Consider the following 17,707-nt stretch of genomic DNA (forward strand, 5'->3'; position numbering starts at 1 on the left):
ATAAACTTATGTTTCTATGGTTGTAAGAAAGAATATGCCTTAAGTAAGAAACTATTAGATAAGATGGTGAAGGGTTTATAATGTAGCAATGTAATTGTATAGATTAAGCTAAGAGTTTAGAAGTTATAACAGAAGCATATAGGTGTACATGTGACAGCAGCCCATTAGATAAAAGCTTCCACAGTGCAGGAAAATTAAGTAAAGGTGATAGATTAAAAAAGCAAAATAAACATTTTGGCAGCTATCTATTGGATTAGAAAGTTATATATCACCTTCTAACAAAAAATTTGTGACTATTTTGAGCTATGGCCGACTACTTGCTCTCATAGATCTCACGGCCTCTCTGAGACTGATGTTTATTTGAGCCATAAATTGTTCTTAACCCGATGATAGTCCCATCCCTTCATTAAATGCAGCAATAATAATAGTCCTCCTCCCCCTCCAAGGTTTATAAAATAGCTTTTCATCCTTGCTCCTCTCCACACTCTGGGTGTTCCACAGTTTGTTCCTCTCCATGACCACAAAACTCCTGCTGTGTATTCCAAGGCTTGCTTCACTGTGGCAAGAGAGAAGGCAAAATATCCACTCTCTCCTCCTTTTACAGCTTTGATTGGGTCCCTGAAAACTCTGCACTTCTCAGATTGCTTTGGTGACCTTTAAGCCCCCCAGAAAGCAGGCGCTGTTTGTGAAGCCTTTCTGTGACTGTCACTTTGTTTCCCTTTGATTCATCCTTTTTAAACTCCCAGGTCAGGCAGTTGCAGGTACAGTGCAATATTCATGAGAGGCTGATTTATGCAGGCACAAGGCTTGTGCAGCAGGATTACAGGATACAGTATGTTACATGAAGCTTTATTTTCTTTTTGTGACCAAAGGATACAGCCATTAATTCCAAATATGGAATTAATGAGAGCCTCATTCATGCAGGCTTTAAAGGGCCCCTGCCTCTGTGCCCTGCTCAGATGGGGAGATGTGGGGAGATAGGATGAGCAGTCTGTGCATTCTCTGCCAGTGAACAAAACTATATAAGAACATACCCAGAGCAGTCAACTGGACACTGAAATGGCCTCTGTGTGCAGAGCCCAGGCACTTCTGAAGGATCTATGCAGTCCCAGCCTTTCTCTGAGTTACAGAAGAACAAATTCCGTGAAATATTTGAGTCAAAAATCTTTCAAGAAGATTTTTGAAGAGAAGACATCTTCAGTGCAGTGCAGTGCAGTGCAGTTAACCACAGGTTAACTTCAGGGCTTTTAAAACCTATGACAGTGCAAACCAAGTAACAGAGGGTATCTGTGGTAAGTACAGACATTTGATCCTCTCAGCCTCCTGTCCTGTGCACCTGTGACACTGTTTGCTCATTTTCTGGCTTAATTTTGCACTTTGTATCTTGCTTGCAAGTCCTTTCTTCTGAGAAGAAGCCTCTCTGTTGACACAAGGAGCAGAGTTTGTGTGTGTCCAGTAGCTCACCAGGCATGGTTACTCACCTGGAATTTGCACTGGAGATTATCAAACAGCCTGGCATAAAAATGCAAGATATTAAATGCAATAACATGGCCTGGGAACGGAACATGGATGTCTGATGTAGTGAATTACCCAGCCCTCCCTTGCTTGGAGTGTTACACATCACATTACATGTACTTGCATGCCATAGGGCTGTTTTGGGGAGAGACATGATTCTTCAGAAAGTCACTAAAAATTTTGTAGTGGAACTGGAATCCTTGGTGTATTCAGAAACCTGCCACCAGGTTCCTGATGGGAGATGCCCCTGGCAGCCTGTGACTGTCTCCAACTCCAGAGTCCCTGGGGGAGGATTAAGGGGACCTGCTCCAGCCTTCATAAGCACAGTGGAGTAATTTCCAAGTCTGGTGTCTCACAACAAGGTTCTGTCTTTTCATGGTGCTTCAGGATGGTCAGTGGGTGGTGCTGGCAGTGAGCCCTGATCCTCTTCTTATGGATGTTGCAACCACCTCTGAGCTCAGCCTGGACAAGTGGAAAAAGGCTTACCCACCTTCAGCTTCTATTTCTGCAGAAGGGGAGCTTTTCTTTCCGTCTTCCCTGCCTGCTATGCCATCCAGGAAAACAAAAAGGCACTGCTAACATCTGCTCTTTTCTCCTCCTACGCTCAGGCTCTTTCTCGGCTCCCTATTAAACCCCTTCCCACGCAGCAGTGTAGGCAGCTCCTTCATGTACATCTTGGAGTACACATCTTTTTCCCCTCATCCCTTGGGAGCAACATTTGCAAGAAGTGACTGGTGAGGTTTATTTTTGTTCTTTGCTAAGACTTTTTGGTTAGTGGGCTCCTTGTTCTCCAAGTGCAGCTCCTCCCCCAGTGTTCCGCCTGTACTCCAAGCGCGGTGGGGCCAGCATGGATGCTCCTGGAGACACTGTGTGGGGGTGGGAAGGGATGCAGCAATGGATGGAGAACATTCCGATTGCTAAGCTGTGCTCAGGTGCATTTACTTCCTCCTTAACTTCTACCAAGAGGGGTTACTAAGGAAACAAGGAGACAAATTTCTGGGAAAAACACAGACAATCCTAATAAGCAACAAGCATGATGCACGTCTTTCAGCTTGGATGTTTGGGGTCTGTTCTTTGATCTCCTGTAACTGAAAAGTGTCTGATTTTTGAACCTGCCTTCACTCTTTTGTCCCCGGCTTCTTCCTGGGGCAGTTGCAGGGTGCTGAGCCTCTACCATGAAACATATAAGCTCTGAGTCACTTCTGCTTCTGACAGGGAATGGGAGAATCCATCTGGGCTCATTCCATCCTGGAAAACTTGCCATGTTTTGCAATTTGCACTTGTTTTTTTCTTTTTTTTTTTTTTTTCTTTCTTTTTTTTTTCCCTCCTCCAGTCGTAGTGGGCTGGCTTCTCCTGAACTGGCATGGCTTTTTGTTGCAACAGGAAAAAACCCCATCAAAATAAATTTTGCTGAAAAGTTTAATCCAAGACCTTCAAAGCTGAACAAAGGTGCTGCTGCACAGGGAGCTCTTCAGAAAATGCTCAGCTGTTTCCCACAGGCCCATTCAAGCCTCAATCCTTGTCAACTATCAAGTTATATGTACCTTGCATTGTTCCTGAGATTTTAAGGAGTAAAAAGTTCTGTTGATAAGAAATTACCTGAAGGGTACAAACTAAAGGCAGAGGCACTGGAAGAGGTTGGACTCACTGTTCTGGTCTCCTTCTGCACAGCTCAGGGGATGTGAGGCAGGTTTTTTGTGCTGGGCCTTGGACTGTGCAGGCAGGACTGGAGAGCTGAAACCAGCAACTCCCCCAAGACTTGCCAGTCAGTGGAAACAAGTGATTTACTGTAGCAGAAATAGCAATTATCCTTGGAAATGAAACAAGATTAATTGCACCACAAACTGCAGCCTCAAGAGCACCTACTTCATAACATCAGAACTGAAAGAGTTTTAGATCTAAAGTTACTCTAGAAGGGGGAAAATACATTTTTCAAGTCAACTAATCAGATCCAAACACTGAAAACAATTCAGAAAATGCTATAAAAGGAACATGAATAGGAATGACATCATTAAAAAGGAACATTTCAAGAGGATTTATAATCCCCAAATTAAGATCTCCAGTACAGAAAAGAAGAAGAATAAGAATTATTATTTGTTTTTAAATTTTAATTGTGTTTCCTGAATAGTGTGTTCAGTTTGGGGGATGTGACACAATTGTGTATTTTCCCACCATTCAGAAAGTATAATTCAAGTTATCACAAGGAACACTTGCTCATTAAAAAAAAAAAATCTAAGCTTGCAAACCTGATGGGTTTTGCAGTGTGGTTAACTTGGTGGCTTCCAGAGTATTTAACTCAAACAAAGGGAAAATTCAAAGAGAATGGTTCAGTTTATCTTACTATACAATATTTTTTCCCTGTGAACACAGAAAATTACAAGTGACAGTTTTTGATAGATTTACAATGCCCTGAGATTGCACTGAGGCCATACTGAAAACATACTTGTTTTAGGCTTTGCTATCAAGAAATTTTAAATGCCAGTTCATTGGAAATTAATTCCAAAAGAAAGGAAGGGGAAAGTTTGTTGTTCTTCCATATTAGCTATTCTTGCTAACCCCTGTGCGCAAATGGCAGTGGGCATGGGGAGAAAGTGGAGAGCTTTCTAGCAACATATTGATTTTGCAGCAGGGAAGGGCAATGTGGAATTTGTTTTATCTGCATGGGAGGAAATTTTATTTGTTTTATTTGTTTTATCTGCATTGTAACCAGTGACAATTATCTCTTATCCAGCTCTGATGGTTTCTAGTGATAGTAAAGGTGTGTATAAAGGAGATCAGCTTCTCCTAGAGGGATCCTACAGGAAATAACAGATTTTCCTCAGGCACTGAAGTGCTGCCCCATCCAACCAGATCCACAGGGCTTATCCAGAGCTGAAATCCATGAAAAGTCCCCAAGGAACCTGCAGCTTCTCTTACTCTTGAGAGGAATAAAATACTTTACACAACTGTATTTACCCAAGAGGTTGCACTATTTTAGGGCTCCATTTCAAACAGAGAATTCCCAAGGCAGGTCCCCTGGTGACGCCTCCTATGAAATGCAGAGGTGCCCATGACACATTGATAGCTGAGTTCTTCCTCACTGAGGTTTTGGGACAGTGCTGGTACCAAGGACAAAAGGGAAAACAAAGGAAGTTTTTGATCTGAAGTTTCATAGCTTGTTTCAGTATCCTATATATTGACTTTTGGAAGCATTTTTAAAATACCTGAAATGCAGTTGCACACTATTTCTAGCAGTCACAGTCTGACCTGGTATATCACTATTTTGCACTTTTTAATAATGATGCAAAATCCCTAAAGTGAGGGTTACACTGAATAGTGGTTTGGATTAAATTATTTTGTTTGTCTGTTTTTTGTAATATTATTCGTACTATGGGGCTGTTTTAAAACCAGAATAGTTGAGCCAGTTTGTCTGTTTTTTGTAATATTATTAGTATTATGGTGCTGTTTTAAAACCAGAATAGTTGAGCCAGAAAGCATGGTCACAGCTTCCAATTTAGTAGATCTTTCATTATCTACCTTAGGAGGGGGAAAAAAAGGGACAATATTTTCCTAAATATTGCTGCTTGATACCCAATCTCTGTACAGGTATCACTGAGCTGAACTTGCTCTGCTTTGGCACAGCACAAACCGCTCTGAACTACCAGATCTCGTGGGTTCACAGGGTGGTCAGGAAGAGCCAATGATGGAAATATTTTTGGGATGAGCTGCAATTCCCTATGAGATCCCAAATAGCACAGGCAGTGTCACTATGTAAAATTAATTTGACATTGTAGAGCACAAACCCATTCAACACCCCTGGATGTTTCCTATCCAGCTGCAGTTCAGTGCTATCAGGATCAAAGGTTTTGTCAATTACAAGGAAGTTCAGAGCCCCACAAAGATGACTTTGAGTTTAAAATCCCTCTGGAGTTTACCCAGATCCATTTGGTGCTTCTTGCACAGCAAAACCACAGCACAGCTTCAGCCCTATACTGATGGTGACAAAGAATTGCAAAATTCCTGGTTTTGAAACCTACTTCTCCAAATAAACAGGGAGTAACCCAGGCTTCATCCAAATGCTCTGGTTTCTTAAACAAGCCCAGCCCTAAAACTGGTTGTGAGCAAACAGACACTGAAAAGATTGGTGTGCTTAGAGCATTTCATTAAAAAAGAAAAAATTGAATGTAAAAATTGGCATAAAGTAAAAAAAAAAAAAGTTTGCATGAAGAAATTTCTGCCCTAACTTTTAAAATATATTATTTATTTATTTATTTAAATTTAAAAAACATCCCTGGGCATTGTCAATGCTGAAAGAAGCATTTTAAAACCAAAGCAAAGCTCTTAAGCCTTCAAGAGCTGCTGACAGGGAGAAAACACTGGCACATGCTCTCTCCCCAGTCTTTAGTGTGAGAGTTTAACTTCAGTCCCCCTGAAGGATGTGTAGATACCTTGCCCAGCTGGCTTCATCCCTGCTCCTGGATCAGCCCTGTGTTACACACCTGCTCCTGGTGTGCCGGACAGTTTTGGTCTAGAGGTACAAACCCATAATTCCATCAACTTCTTAAGGCCATTTTTTTGGCTATTTCACTTCTCCATGTACTCAGAAGGTTGTTACCCAGCACATTTGTTATTTATTTGGATGCTGAAGGACTGATGGCTGGTGGGTTTACCAGAGACTTGATGTTTAAGCCCACGTCCTGTAGAGATAGAGCCACTGAACCACGGGTCTATTATCCCAAAATAAGCAGATTTGCCTTCATCCAGCACATTTCTTAAAAAGTTTTCCATGAGACACCACTGGGACTTCAAAACAGGGTTTTCCTGCAGTGGAAAATGTCAAAATGCACTCAAGCATTTGCTCTGCTGCTCATAGAGACAACCTGTCCCAGCAGGAAGGAATCACAACCACAGAGTATATTGGGAAGTGACAGCACAGGGCTCCCTCTCACTTGCCTTCTGCAAAGCCTTGTGCTGCTGGCAATTTTACAGCCGATGCTGGGAATGCTGGCATCAAGCAAATACTAAAAATTTGCATCCCCCCAAGCACCTGTGCTAAAAACCCTGCAGAAAACAGATTATGCCACTCCAGCAGTGGGGCAGCAGGGCACTGTGCGCTTCAGCAATATCAGTGGTGACTCTGATTTATTTTTTTTTTAAACCCTTTAAATATTTATACCAAATCACTCAGGAAGGAATTCTTTGTCATTCTTTTTCACTGCTGATAAAATTTCAAAATCAAAGTTTGAGGAAAACACCTGGTAATAGACACTTTATGGCAAGAAAAAAAGCCCAGATCAGATGGGCAAACACCTGAGGTTTGTTTGGGCCACTAGACTTAATTAAAAATGCAACTCTCCTAAAGAAATGACATTTTATTTTTGAGTCATTGAGGGAAGCTGCATGAACCATAAATGACAAGAAGGCTGTGTGTGTTCAGGAAGGTGTTTGGCAGGGGTGGGGCTGGTATTTGGGATGCCCTGGGTGCATATTCAGGGTGAGTTTGGTCCAAAACTCTATGGCCCGGTCAGTAACTTTAGGCTGGGACAAAGGCAGGAACAGCCACGTTTCCTCCTGTTTCATGTCACTGAGTTTATGTACCCAAGCTCCAAATCAGCCCAAATTGACTTGAAACACTGCCAATCCAGCCTAAGACTTGCAAGTCTAAGTCTAACCAGGAAATCTCCTCTTGATGAAAGTCTGGGGAGGGGGAGAGGATCTCTGTGTTATATGAGCTTCAACAATTCTATTTGCAGTGAGTTTGCATTCAAAAGGCACACTTAAAAACAGGTAAAGGTTTGCAAAGCACAGCTACATTTAATTTCTATCTAAATTTCTACGTACCATTCCATTTCTACCCAAATTTGCTGGTTTGTATTAAGACATCTGAGAATGTGCAAATCTCTTTATCAAACCTTTTCTATGAAACCCCTTCTTTTTCAATGAAAAGTCTCCTGGAAAACCACCCCAAAGGCACTGATGTCAAATCCAGTTGAGCTGTGGTCATCTGGGAATGACTGTGCCATGTTGTCATTGGTTGGGGGCTGGTTCCCTATGTAGGGGACATCACCATCACCCCAAGCTGGAATGGAAGCCCAAAACCCCCAGGGATGCCTGTCTGGGACAGAGGTGTGACTGTCTTAAGTTTGGATTTGCACAGAACTGGTTTGGAAGGGCTGAGACACAAAGGTCAGGGAGAAATGGAATGTGTGGTTATTTATACATAGGGTGCTCATGTCTGAGAGCAGCAATGTTTGATCAGGGACCTCTCTGGGATGGAACTCTCAGCACCCAAGAACGCATACACACAGACTGGCCCAGAGTGTGTCTGTTGCCAGCAGGTTTTCTCCCACCCTCTCCAAAATAACCCCCTTTGGGCCTGGGCTGAAGGGCAAATGTGTGAGACTGAATCTGCCTGATTTGGTAGCAGCGTTGGTGGCATGAACTGGGGGGAAAATCCAACACAATTCAGGTCCCTGCAGCTGAAGCATCTCTCACCGATGTGCAAATGCTGAATTGACACAAGGCAAAGTTTCTTTTTTTAAAGCCCAGTCCTGGTTTGTGCAGTTTAATTATTTCCTCAGATATCTTTTTAGTTATTTATTTCCTCTCTCCAAAGCTTTTGGCTCTTTAATGTTTTTAATGATATTTTCTGAGTGTGTTCTCAAATTAAATGTTGCTGAAAGCAGCCTTGCTTAAGAGGATGGGGGTTTGCAGAGCACTTGGGCCTGATTCAGTAAAAGCACTTGATTATCTTCAGTTTAATTTTACAAAATAGTTATGCACATGCCTAAAGCAAGGTATGTCCTTAAGTCCACCTCTGCTCAGCAAAGTGTTTAAACACATGCTTTGCTTTAACCAGAGACAAGGGAGTTTGAGCATATGCTTAAATATTCCTCAAACCTGGAACCTGAGCAGCTCTGGCAGATGATTATCCTCCTGGCTTTCTGGAACTGGTGAATCTGTCACACTGCTAAAAAGATTGAAAAAAACCAAGCACCTTATAATATGCTATTTCTGGTAAAAGCAAGAGCAGCTCCTCCCCAGTTTGGGGCTGGAGGGGCTTTTGTCAGGGCAGGGAAGAGGGTGATGCTCTGGAATGAGTGAAGCTTTGTGGCTGTGCTGTTGTCTTGCTCAATATTTGGATGTTGCTATACAGGCAGAGTGCAGGTCCCTGCCTGAAGCCTGTGGGTGTTGCTGAAATACAGATAATGGCTTGTGTGATTTGACAGAAGGTACTCTGCTGAGTACATCCAAGGCCTTTCCTGAAGGTGCTGGCTGTGATGGGGGTTGTCCAATGCCCTCTCTGCTCTTAGGCTTCAAGTGTGTTGGTGTATTTAAAACTGGACCCTACTGAAGGGAAAGCTCAGCCTGGAGATGTTCAGGGTAGGGTTTGGCACTTTGTCAAAATATTCAGCAGACATGATCTGCCCCTGAGTTTAACAAAACCAGTCAGGTTGAGATCACCAGGGCTTCCACCAGGATCACCTGTTTGGTTTGTGTGCTGAGTTTCTCTGAAACCTGGGAGATTGACACCCTTTGGACTCTCAAATCAAATTATCCTGGAAAGCAGAAAGCCTTGGCTGAGCCAGAACATAGTATTTTCTGGGACTCACCAATTAAATTACAGCTTCCCTAATCCAAATTTGGAAAAAGTGTCAATCAGATTTTAGACTCAGAGCTGCACCGTGATGCCATCATCCCGTAGCTGCCACAAACCCAGGACTAGTGGCCAGAAGGGGTGGCCCCATCCTGTGTCTTGCTGACTGCTCCATGTGAGCAGGCACACATCAGCTGTGGGTAAATAAAGACTTTTTCTTTATTCAACTTTCTGTATTCAAAACAAAAAAATCTCTTTAAGAACAGTGCACTCAACACCAGTGGTCGCAAGTGCTCTCTCCACTGCTCTCTTTGGTGTGACAGCATCACACAGATCAGGATCCAGGTGAGCATTGGGGGTCCTGCCTCCCATCCTGCACTCAGAAACCAAAGAAGCAATAAAACACAACTGTTACAGCAGCATTTTGGTTCATTTGCTGGTGACTTCGGTAAAAGTTTCATTTTCCAACATAAGGAGCCTCCTCGTTCCCACTAATAAAACCAGCTGCTGAACTTGAAGTTCCAGCACCAGGGGAAGGACTGGGAAAGAAGAGCAAATGGATAAAAAAACTGGTGTCAGTTTTCAGATGGGAATGATCATAGTACCAGAGGAAGGGTCAGATCTATTCTCAGCTGTCCAGCTGAAGTTTATCCTTTGGATGGGACAAAGCAAAAGTCTGGATCCAGAGAACTCTGGAGTTTTTTTGGAATCAGGAATCTACTCTGTTTGAAGATATAGCTCCCTCCTCACCTGTCTAGTCTCCCTCTATATACCATGCAAAGCTCTCTCAGTATAGACTCTCTGCCTGCTTTCACTCAGGCATAGGAGACATTTAACAAGTCCCCCCCCCTTTTTTTTTCCAGAATATATTCCTTCCCTGTAAAGCTCTTGGCTATTCCTATCTTCCTAAAAAAGTATTTAAAAAAAAAAATGTTTGTGGTGTTAATGGTATGGAATGAGCTAAAGCTTTATGCCATTTTTAGCACATTTGGAACAGAGAGAATTGGAGGATCTGAAAATATATGCTTAATCGCCCCCAAGGAAGGACTGCCATAATATTTTGGGTTACATAAGCAAACTAAATTGGAAATCTGGAATCTATTCAAGACCTTTTGATCAGGGAGCTTTGCAAGTGCAGAAAAGTAAAAACACAGACAGATGGGGATTAGAGTTGAGCATCAGAGGAATAATTTCCTCATTTAATTTCAGTTCCACCAACATATAAAAAGCATTAACAATCCAGTTACGTAATGTGTGTCAGAGCCTGGCTGGACAGGGCAGGAATTCTTGCTGTAATTAAGCCATTACCCAGCCCATGTTTGCTGCACAGAAGCAGGAGTCTCTCTGCACCAGGGAAAGGCACCCCCGTCACCCCCCTTCCTTCAAAAATCTGAGCAAATGTCCTGGCCAAAATTAGAAGCAGTTATTGAGGCTAATAGGAGCTGCAGGGGGTTCAGGGAAAATTGAAACCTACTCCGAGATACTGCTGGGCTCACAAAATCCAATTGACAATCACTCGCAAACCTCAATCCACTCTATTTCTCTCTATCTTTGTCACTAAATCAGCTTCAGTGGAAGAAGCGAGATCAGGCTGAAGAGCAAGAGGAGATATTTTTGCTGATTATTTGATGTTGGAAACAATAGTGCATAATATACTTGTTTTAATAGTGATATCTTTGAGAGAAGGTGCTACAACATCCAAAGGCTGGAAAGAGTCCCACAAATTTGAGGCTGTGAAGGCTGGCAGATCGGATTAGGTTTCTGTTCTTGCCCATTTTCCTCTGCTTTGGGGCATATTCTTGTGCACAGTGGCTGATGCAGAGTGATGCAAAAAAGCACTAAGAGGATGGTCTAAATAGAACCACTTACATTTCAGGATCAACTCACTTCTCAGCTTCTGGACAGATTTTGAAGAGTTTTTGATACCCTTGGACACCCATTTTAAGAACTATTTGCCTACTGGAATCAGCTCCCTGGTCTGCTGATGTCTGCAGCCTTTAGATAAAAGTCACTCCTTCCAGGTAGCTGATTTTTTTTTTTTTTTGAGATGTTTTTGAGAATTTCTGCATGCAGATTAAAGTGCAGTTACTTTTGCTTGCCTTCACTCTTGTTACATCAACTTAGATGGGAGTAGGAGTGAGATTTCAAGGACTGGGCCTGCTTTTCTTAATTTCAATTGATATGGCGTATAGGTAGAGATCTGTATTTTTGGCATTGCTTTATGATACTCTGCATGAGTTCAGAGGAGTCCCCAGACAGTCTCTGCAGCAGGGGTAGAGTGGTCCTGGGAGCTTTCCTCCAACCCTGAGATATCCTAGATTGTCCAAGACAAATCCCTGGAGTTGTCCTATGGTCCTCACCCCAGCCCCTTGGGGAAAGGTATGGCTTGGAAATCCTGACTTCCTGGAAAATCTGCAGCAGGGTCTGAGGGCAGCCCATAACCTTTACGTTTGAGCAGCTTGAAGAAAGCTGCTGTGAGAGCAGCTGTGAGGAGGACTTGGGCTGCTGGACATGACCCTAAATGTGCACTGGCAGCCCCAAAAGCCAACCACATCTTGGGTGCATCACAAGAAACTTCATCAGCAGGTCAAGGAAGGTGACACTATTGAATCACTCCCCCAAAATACTTTTCCCTGGGGTCCCCACCATAAAGAGGATGTGGACCTGCTGGAGCAGATCCAGAGGAGGCCACAGAGATGATCAGGCTGGAGCACCTCTCCTCTGGAGCCAGGCTGGGAGAGCTGGGGGTATTCAGAGTGGAAAAGAGAAGGCTCTGGGGAGACCTTAGAACCCCTTCCAGTGCCAGAGACCTGGAGAGGGACTATGGACAAGGGCCTGGAGTGGCAGGACAAGGGGGAATGACTTCAAACTGGCACAGGGAGGGTTAAGTTTAGATATCAGAAAGAAATTTTACCCTGTGAGGGTGGTGGGGCCCTGGCACAGGCTGCCCAGAGGAGCTGTGGCTGTTGGATCCCTGGAAATGTTCCAAGCCAGGTTGGATGTGGCTCTGAGGAACCTGGTCTGGTGGAAGATGTCCCTACCCCTGGGTTTGGAACTAGATGGTTTTCAAGGTCCCTTCCAATCCAAACCCTTCTGTGTTTCTAGGAGGCTGCACTGGGGTTTGTGGATACACCATCACAAGGCTTAGGTGCTGCACTGGGGTTTGTCGATACACCATCACTTTCCACAGCGAATTGCTGAGCAAGTGGGAGCCTAGCCATTAATTGGACCTGGGGACTGTGGTTATTTCTGGACCATGAGAAGACCACAACAAGAAGAGTTAATCATGTGTAAGCAGCACTGTGCAGGCTGATGTTCCACAATAAAGAAACAAAAATAAGAGAGAAGCATTAAAAAATTAGTTGTACACATGACTGGCACATCGTTTCCATCCAAATGGGTTATACCGTAGGTGCAGATGAGATCATAGGCTGCTATTTAAGGAGGAAACCTCTACTTACATAAATGTCTGATTATGCAACTGTCATGGAAACCACAGATGACAAAGATGTATTAGATTAGCTTGTCCATTCCCTCAGAGCACAGGATTGTTCCTTCTGGTTTATTTTTCACCCAAGATTTTAGGAACTGATTGGCGGCTGCTGGTGCTGAGCTTAAGAAGAAATGATTTATAGTATGAATTGTCCCATTTCTAAACGCGATTTTCTTTGGAAACTCGGGAATAGAAGTGCTTAAAGTCACTGGTCACATCCAAAGATCCTCACACCAGTATCTAGTTCATCCTTGTCTTTGTATGCTTGGAGTGTTCTGGCTTTCACTCCTTATAATAGAGACTTTACCATTCTGCCTGATCTTTCTTTAGTTTTCATACCCTGATATTGTTGTCTTTCCAAATAATACTCCATTTTCTCTGGTTTTGCACTCTGCCAGTGTGTCCTTCATGGCTGCTGCTTAGCCAAGCGATACAAATTTTCCTGCTCTTAATCTTTGATCGCAGGTCAGTCTTTTGAGCCATGCTCATTTTTGCTGCTGCACAGGGAAATTGGCAGAGATTAGTATTTTAATCTTCTTTCCCTGCTTAAAGAAAACCCAGGACACACATTGAATGGTTTTCCTCTCACTTGAAATTAAAATGTTTAAAAGTAAGTGTATTTATATCTCTTTTTCTCAACTTTCACCTCTAGTTCCTCTCAGTCATTGATTTGGCTGCTCTTCTGCCTTAGAAATGCTGCTTTTTAGAACAAATTGAACTTCAGTTTGGCTTCTTATCATGAATAGAGTAATGTTGTTATGTCATGAGCTATATGGTTTAGTCTCACCCATGTTCATTCTGCAGAATTAACCTGAACTGGTTATAAGCCAAACCCTCTGGGTTGTCCATTCCCACCAGACATGAGATTTGGGAGGATGCACAGCAAGACAAAGACAAAAAGGTTAATGCTAAATACCAGTGATATTTAGCATCATTTTTGTCAACTGGTCCCTCTTTGACTGTGTTTGACTGTCCGCTCGCTCACAATGTGTTTGGTTGCTGTTATTTTCTATAAAGGTAGTCTCCTTGTTCTTAATCCCAATGGTTGCTGAACTCAACTCCTGCTCCCCTCATGTCCAATTCAGATAATGAGAAACAAGTATAAAGGGTATTTCTTGTTCTTAAGGCCTATTGAAGGCCATACTTAAAGAGTTTAAAGCATTGCATGATTTTTATGTGTAGTGGGACTTTAGCCAGGATCATAGAGCAAATTAAATTCAGGCTCTGTCAGATCCCAGGAAAGAAACAAGCTGGAGAGTTGAGCCCTCTCTTCTGACAAGGGATTCCAGAGCCAACCTGTACCTGACCATTAATAGACGGTCACCAGGAAAGCTGCTGCTGCAGAACACAGGGAGAAGCTGATAACCAATTAGCATGAATCCAAAATATAAAACGGCTTCTCTCTGAACAATTGCACCAGGCTTGCAAGCTAAGCCTGGTCTCACTGAAGTAATTTGAAAAACTCATAGTGTTGGCACAGTTCTCACTGCCAGCCCTGCCAAGCATCTTAGTAGTGACCTACACCTTCCCTATCTTGCTCTAGGGCTATTTTAGCCAGGGCTGTCAGTGGAACTGAATTGTTCCATTATGTGGTGGCTTTGCAATGTGGAAAACTGCTCAGGAGGGACCACTCTCTATAACAGAGGAGAGTAACTCAGTCTCCAGAGCCAATTCAGTCATTTATTTTTATTTATTTGTGATTTTATTTTATATTTTCCTGAGGCAGCTGATACAGAGAGCAATTACAGTGGTGATTTTTGTCTGTGCTGTGGATCTCGATTAACTGCACTGTGGAGGGACACATCAAACCCCACTGCATGGCAGTGCTTTCCAGGCATTATAGAACTTGAGACAGATTTGACCCTAGAGATGAAAACTTGAATTGCGATGTCTCACCCTGGATATCCTTCCAACAGAGAGAAGACAGTGAAGCACAATGCTTGTAGGATGATTTAGAAGACAAAAGCACTCCAACCACTCATTTTAAATCACAGCAATTGGACTATGCACAGCCAAGTCAACTGGTTTTGGAGCAGGTCAGATGACTTTCAACCTCCTCTTCAAGTATTTAAAGGAATTCCTTAACAAGAGCATGCTCTGTTGCACTTTTTAAAAGAACAAGTTGCACGAGGAAGAACTTTCTGGGTCCCCTCCCCATTTTTCCGCAGCGATGCCCAAGTTGCTGCTGTCCTGTGTCCCACAAACAGACACATTTCTGCAGGCATGATCCCTGAATTTAATCTAAAAGCCTCTGAGAGCCTTCTAAATAATTTCAGCGTGAGCTATTCTTAGGAAGTTAAAATCAAAGGCACAAGGAACAGCATATTTAATAAGATGGAAATGACAAAATGAGAACCACATTGAAGGATTTGGGACTTTTCTCCCTGTATGGATTCCAAAGGGATCATGAGCTTGCAGTGCTCTGCCAAGCAGAGAGATGCTGTGCATTCAGCACAGGCAGCAATTACATCTCCTCTTTCTAAATTATGTTATCAGGAAACATCTATATTGTTCATATGGGTCTAGATTATGCTCTGAGAATAGAATGTTCCCTGCATAAACAGCACGGCTGGAGTAAATCAATGAGGATGCACTCAGAAACATCAATTAAAGGTAATACAAGTCTTTAGTGTGTTATCAGGGAGGGAGCAGAGTTTGAAAATCTGATCTTCCCAACCCTGCCTTCCTCTCTAGGAAAGCAGAACTACTCAGAAATTCATAAGGTTTAAAAATAAAATACCTGTCTCCTCTCATCCTCATCTTTACTCAGGTTTTTACTCAGCGCTGGTTCCCAGCATAGTAGATGAGTGTAATGTTTTTCTTCAGATCTCAAAGTTCTGCTGAGTTAAGGAGCTATCTTTCTGCAAGTGTCACAAGTTGAGTACCTTGGGTTTGAGGTACATGCTTTGGGACACCTGAAATCTGATAGCCTGAGGTGCCAATAGCCCATCAGTGATCCAGTGGGAAGTCAAGAAAATCAAGTTCCAGGCTTCTTCAGAGCACCACCTAGAAATTCAGATTTTCAAAGTTAACAGTGATGTCTGAATACAAAACAACAGCAAATCTGTGATAGAGGTAGGAACAAAATCTAGACCATTTTACCTGTCAAGCGTGTAATACCTGGAGCTCATCTGCAAAGGGGTGAGTAATCAGGCCACCTTTGGACATCATTAGTAAGGGACATGTCTGTAAACGTTGTCATCATGTTCTCCGCTGGTCCCAGATATTTCCTGTTATTGAGGCAAATGAGAAATTAATGTGAATTTTTCTTCAGCCTATTAGTTCTGCATCCCCTTTGCAGATATTAATTCAAATGCAAAATCTGAACCTGGGTTTGAGCCTCCCCTGTCCTCGCGCAGTTCATGCAGAGGGTTCCTGCTCAGGCACATTTGTTACCTACGTGACACTCATCCATCATCGGGATTGCAATTGTGAGGGGTGGAAAATTTTCTTCTCACTACTTGGAAGGAAAAAGGACCTTACAAAGAATTTATAAGCTTCTTCAGCTAAGTTAATTATTCAGGAAAGGGTATTTTTCACTGCAAGGAGCATAGGCAAGCAGATTCCATTCATAACTCAAATGCCAAACGATTTAAGCACCTTTGGTTTTAGTGGCTTATTTGATTAATATTAAGGTGGTGGAGCAGGGGGCTTAGTGTTTTGGGTCTTTTTTTTTCCTTTAATGCTTTTTCCTGTTGGGCAGAAAGCTGCTCCCTTTTCGTCACAGCCTGGATAATGAATTGCAGTGCACAAAGCCAGTCATACAATACGCAGCAGCAGCAGCGCGGAGCAAGAATCTTTGGGAAGAGTTTCCATAGAAACATTGACGTCCTCCTGGTGAACAGGACACTGAGTTCCTTCAATGGGAGGTAGGGGTTTTAAAGGAGCAGTGAGATGGCGGGAAGCCAAGCCAGCAGAGCTATGACTCTGCATCTCCTGGCAGAATAGGGGGTTGGAGCTGGTGGGAGGGGAAGGAAAAAAAATACCCAATTACCCTCACATTATCAAAATGTCAGATTTGATGGTTGCTGCTTGAAAGGTACTGTACAGAGCCTGGTAAATAATTAAACTGCTGACCGCAATGTATGTGAGACCTGGCAGCCAAAAATCATAAATATTTAAGGCTGTGAACTAGTAGCTTCTAAAAAATCTTGTCAGATTTTGCCACAGACTTCATCCCCAGAAGCCTTAAATTCAACACAAATCGGCATGATGCAGGCACAAACCTCCCAGGGACGAACAAGGTTGCACTCAGCAGTGCGCACCCTCCCCTTCCCTGCTTGTCTTGGAATGAGACAAGCGTTCCAGCTCTGTGTTTTAAATAGCCCTGTGTCTACCCAGCTAAATAGTGTCAGAGTAGCTCTGTCTGGAAGAAGGCTGTTTCTAGAAGGAAAACAGTCAGAGGAAATGTTTTTGCCAGAAACGTTGAAAATCATACAAAACAAAAAGGCAGCATGTGAAAGAATTCACTGCTGAGCGCTCCCCAGTGTTTTTGTTCAGGCTCACAAAATGCTTCTTTTCAGAGCAATTTCCAGACAAGACAAATGAAGGTGACAGTCCCTTCTCGGAAAGAGTGTGACCCACCCCACGGCTCACCTGATGCTAGGTATGTTGTTCAGAGCCTCCCCCTGGCCGAGGGAGTTCTGGCTCTGGAGTGAGCACAACTCAGCCTAAGAAAGTGAGCAGCCATCTGACCCAACAGGGTCACTCTCAGCCTTCGTGGTTTCCTCTAGCTCTGACTGAGCTGTATATCTCTAGGACAATTCAGATGACTCTCTGGGATATCTGACTGTATTTCAGCATCTTACATGTGTCACTCTTCCAAACCGACTCATAAAATGGCTAGGGCTGGGAGGGACCTTAACAATCATCCAGTTCCAACCCCCTGACATGGGTACGGACTCCTTCCACCAGACCAGGTTGCTCCAAGCCCCATCCAAGCTGGCCTGAGATACTTCCAGGGATGGGGCAGCCACAGCTTCTCTGGGCAATCCATGCCAGGACATCACAAGCCTCACTGGGAAGAATTTCTTCTTTGTACCTAATTTAACCTGCTCTCTCTGTCACCTTTAAAAATACCAAATACCCAAACACCTTCTTGGGGTGAGTTGCATGAGGTGAGG

The 17,707-nt window shown here is 43.2% G+C and overlaps 1 long non-coding RNA gene across 1 annotated transcript in view; it reads right to left on the minus strand.

Annotated features, from left to right (window-relative positions):
* Positions 1-14,286: 14,286 nt before the first annotated feature.
* The window catches only part of LOC311161059, a 4,578-nt gene continuing 1,157 nt past the window's right edge, over positions 14,287-17,707 (minus strand). The window contains exons 1-3 of the long non-coding RNA XR_014616619.1: positions 17,679-17,707; positions 15,705-15,814; positions 14,287-15,590 (exon numbers count right to left, since the gene is read on the minus strand). The exon at positions 17,679-17,707 is cut by the window's right edge and continues 1,157 nt beyond it. This is a non-coding gene — a long non-coding RNA (uncharacterized lncRNA). The remainder of the gene's footprint in view (positions 15,591-15,704; positions 15,815-17,678) is intronic.

This window comes from Fringilla coelebs (assembly GCF_963513975.1).
Source record: "Fringilla coelebs genome assembly, chromosome: 19".
Classification (NCBI taxonomy): Eukaryota; Metazoa; Chordata; class Aves; order Passeriformes; family Fringillidae; genus Fringilla; species Fringilla coelebs.